The following is a 4,670-nucleotide window of genomic DNA, read 5'->3' as shown; positions in this document are numbered from 1 at the left end:
CACTGTTTGGGTGCTTGCTTAAGTCCATACAAAGACTTCAGCAACTTGCACACTTTCCCTTCCTGACCATCTAGTACAAACCCATCTGGTTGTTCCATATAAATTTCCTTGTCCAACTCTCCATTTAGGAAAGCAGTCTTAACATCCATTTGATGAACGAGAAGACCATGCGAGGCAGCTAGTGAAAGTAGAACTCGAATAGTGGTCAGTCGAGCCACAGGTGAGTAAGTATCAAAGAAGTCTTCACCTTCCTTTTGGGTATAACCCTTAGCCACGAGCCGAGCCTTGTACTTTTCAATAGTATCATCAGGCCTAAGATTCTTCTTGCATACCCATTTGCATCCTATAGGTTTGCACCCATAAGGACGATGAGTTATCTCCCAAGTTTCATTCGCCAAGATGGAATCCATCTCGCTACGAACGGCTTCCTTCCAGTAGTCAGCATCTTCAGATGCATAGGCCTCTGAAATAGAACTGGGAGTGTCATCTATGAGGTACACAAGAAAATCATCACCAAAGGACTTTGCAGTCCTCTGTCTCTTGCTCCTAATAGGAACTTCATTGTTCTCCTCCACAGGACTTTCAGAGTGTTCCATCGAAATTGTAGGTTCGGTAATTGTAACTGGTTCCTGATTCGATGAACTAGGCATCTCCTGATTAGATGAGGTAGCCATATCCTTCATGGGAAAGATATCTTCAAAGAAAGTCACATCATTCGACTCCATGATCGTACCGATATGCATGTCAGGTACCTCAGATTTTACAACCAAGAATCTATAGCCAATGCTATGAAAAGCATATCCCAGGAAAACACAATCCACAGTCTTTAGTCCAAGCTTCCGCTTCTTGGAAATTGGAGCATTCACTTTTTCCAAACAACCCCATGTTCACAGATAAGAGAGTTTTAACCTTTTCTTCTCCCATTCCTCGAATGGAGTTATCTCTTTGTTCTTTGTGGGGACTCGGTTCAGGACATGACATGGTGTCAATATCGCCTCCCCCCACCATGCCTTGAAGAGACCCGATGTGTCAAACATGGCGTTAACCAAATCAGTTAGAGTACAGTTCTTTCTTTCGGCCACCCCATTTGACTGAGGTGAGTAGGGATGCGTCCTCTCATGGGTTATACCATGTTCCGCACAAAAAGCATCAAACTCATTGGAAAAATACTCTCCACCACGGTCGGACCTAAGCCTCACCCCATTGGACTGAGGTGAGTTGGGAGGCGTCCTCTCATGGATTATACCATGTTCCGCACAAAAAGCATCAAACTCATTGGAAAAATACTCTCCACCACGGTCGGACCTAAGCCTCTTGATTTTCCGATCAAGTTGGTTTTCCACTTCGGCTTTATAGATCTTGAAAAAGTTCAAAGCCTCATCCTTAGATTTCAGAAGATACACACGGCAGTATCTAGTGGAGTCATCAATTAACGTCATGAAATATTTCTTTCCACCTTTTGTCAACACACCATTCATTTCACATAGATCTGAATGTATGAGCTCTAGTGGTGCAAGATTTCTTATTTCCGCAGTCGTGTGAGACTTATGAGGTTGCTTAGCTTGCACACACAATTTACACTTAGATCCCTTGACGAGGGTGAAACTAGGGATTAAGTTCCACTTCGCTAGTCGCGACATGCAACCAAAGTTAACATGACAAAGACGTGAATGCCACACATTGGATTCACTATTGTTGCAAATATGATTAACAACTTTATTGCAAACGTCTGATAAGGATAAACGAAACAAGCCTCCTGACTCATAGCCTTTACCAACAAAGGTTCCAACTTGGATATTACAAATTTATTCGACTCAAAGACAAGCTTGTAGCCATCTCTACACAGAAGAGATCGGCTAACAATATTTTTATTAACGGAGGGGACATAATGCACGTTCTTCAGCCGCACGATCTTCCCCGAAGTAGACTTCAGATCGACCGTGCCAACACCACGAACAGAAGCACTTGAACCATTGCCCATCAGCACGGTTGAAGTCCCCACAGTCTGATAAGACAAAAACATGGAAATATCACCGCATACATGCACATTAGCACCCGTGTCAATCAACCAGTCAGGAGAATGACATACTGAAAGAATAGTGGGAAATATACCATACCCAGCATCCTTCATGTCAGTGTCTCCAATGACAACATTAGCGGTCTTGCCGCCTTTCTCAGGACGACGCTTGTCATAGCGATTAGGGCAACTAGGAGCCCAATGATCAGGATCCCCACACACATGACAAGCACCTTTCTTCTTGCCATTCTTCTTCTTGAAGTTCGTGTGTTGCACAGCCTTGTTCTTCCCATCAAACTTTGCTTTTCCATCAAACTTGCCCTTGTTCTTGAACTTCTGGGGCTGGAAGTTCTGCTTCTGTACCACATTGGCACTAGATCCTCCCTCAATACCTCGAGCACGTGTGTCCTTTGCTCTCGCCTTTTCTTCCACATCAAGAGTGCCAATGAGATCCGGGACAGAAAACTCCTGCCTCTTATGCTTCAGCAAGGTAGCAAAGTTCCTCCATGAAGGGGGAAGCTTAGTGATGATACCTCCGGCAACAAACTTGTCCGGTAGCATACAACTGAAGTGCTCAAGTTCTCTAGCAAATGATTGTATCTCATGAGCTTGCTCAACCATGGAGCGCTCTTCAGTCATCCTGTAATCATAGAATTGCTCCATGATGTACAGCTTAGTGCCAGCATCCGAGACCCCAAACTTGGCCTCGAGTGCATCCCACATATCTTTTCCATTATCAATTGACGCATAAGCATCAACTATGTTCTCACCAAGAACACTCAAGAGAGCAGCCTTAAACAGAGTATCCATTTTCTGAGAAGCTTGTGCCTGTTGAGCATCAAGCTCTCCTTCAGGTTTACCGAGAGTGGCGTTATAGCAGCTCATGGTTTGAAACCATAAGACTGCTCTCACGCGCCACCTCTTATAGTGGATACCCTCAAACATAGGAGGTCTCATGGAAGCGGCAAAACCACTTGGGGTAAATATCCTATAATAAGGTTTTTGGATTGTTGGAAATATGAGAAATTTACCAAATGATTTTATTAACAGAAATACTAGATAAAGCATGACTAATATGGTAGAGATAAAACAAGTCATGCATTCTGACAGAGAGAAGGTAAATAGCTTCTGCATATATGAACTATAGCCTATCATATCTAAACCAGACAGTATAGCAAGTAGAATATATGAAGTAGAACCTATCATGTGTAGGACAAGGACTAGAACAAGGAACTGTGGCAGAAACATTAACAGGAAAGACAAGAACACGTACGGTACAGCAGCAGCAGAAGCGCTGGACTTGGGGTCGGTGTCCTCGTCTGCCATGTCGTCGAGGAGGTCGTAGACGTCAGGGAAGAAGTCGTTGTCGGGGAAAGTATTCGTCGGCGACCGAATCATCTGTGATGAAGTAGCCAGTAGTCGTGCTAAGCGCTCCCCAAAAACCTTGTCACGCTTCTCTCGTACAGGACTCAAAAGGTGCGGTTTCGAAGGCCTACTGTCTCGACCTGTGGTGCACGCCGCAAGACGGGATGGGGAAGAACGTAGTAGCAGCGCAGTGGTCGGAACTTTGTGGCGAGAAGAAGAGGAGCTTCTGTTGTGTCTCTCTGGAGAGGAGCGACCTCTCTTATATAGGCACAGGAGAAGGACGCGAAGAGGCTGCGGCGGGAGGTGAAGCAACGGAGGGAGACGAAGCGAACAGGCAGCGGCCGAAGAGGCGCGCAGTTCGAATTCAGTGTCCACTACAGAAAACGTTTCAACTCCCACGTGACCTTTCGTATACCCGTCGTGCGTGGCAAAATTTTAGATATCGGCTCGGCTCATTCCCGCAACCCGCAGCGCGGTGCGTCGTGATGAGGCATGGCATGGCGTGGGAGGCGGGCGGCGGAGGAGGAGCGTGCGTGGATATCCCTCTTGTTCTCATGCTCGTACAAGTGGGGAAAGAACCTCCCTTATAAGGAGGTCCAACTCCCACTAAACTAGAAATATGGGACTAAACTTTTGTAGTATCCCTTGCCTTGCAAAAATGGGCTAAGTGGGCCTCTAGGATTTATTAGGAATTTCTGAAATAGTTATTGGGCTGCTCAAAATAGACTAAATTCCAGCAATCCCCCACCAGATCCCAGAGGCACACAGAAATTTGCCTTTGGTTCCAAAACACTGTTTTATATACCGGTACTGCAGTGGAGACTGTTAAGTTGAACTTCCACCTTGAACTCTATGCTACACTAGTAAGCAACTTGAACAATGGACTCGGCCTTGAACTACAAGTTTTCTGCGAATCTAGCTTCACATAAAGCGTTGACCGATACGTGGCTACCGTGGATCTTCCCCGCGGGTGGAGCTTATGCGTCATACTCCGTGACCTTTCATGAGTTTACTAGAGAGAACCCTACTCTCATAGATTGCGACGTTTGACAATCATACTCATATAGGTGTGTTCTTCAAAAGATGTTCTACAGGATAGCATCTCTGCTTAAATAAGCCACTTAGAACACATTAAGATATACATCAACCTGCCATGCAAATTAGGAGAGTATTGCATCTTCATGGAGTGGTATTGTGAATAGTAAGGATACTCTCCTCTCAATTGACCAACAACTTATCTTTCACATCTAATTCACGGGATCTCCGATCACAAAGAATAGGTTACCAC

Source organism: Triticum urartu, chromosome 3A (genome assembly GCF_056163025.1).
Source record: "Triticum urartu cultivar PI428250 chromosome 3A, HENAU_Tu73, whole genome shotgun sequence".
Lineage (NCBI taxonomy): Eukaryota > Viridiplantae > Streptophyta > Magnoliopsida > Poales > Poaceae > Triticum > Triticum urartu.
This window is presented reverse-complemented; position numbering follows the sequence as displayed.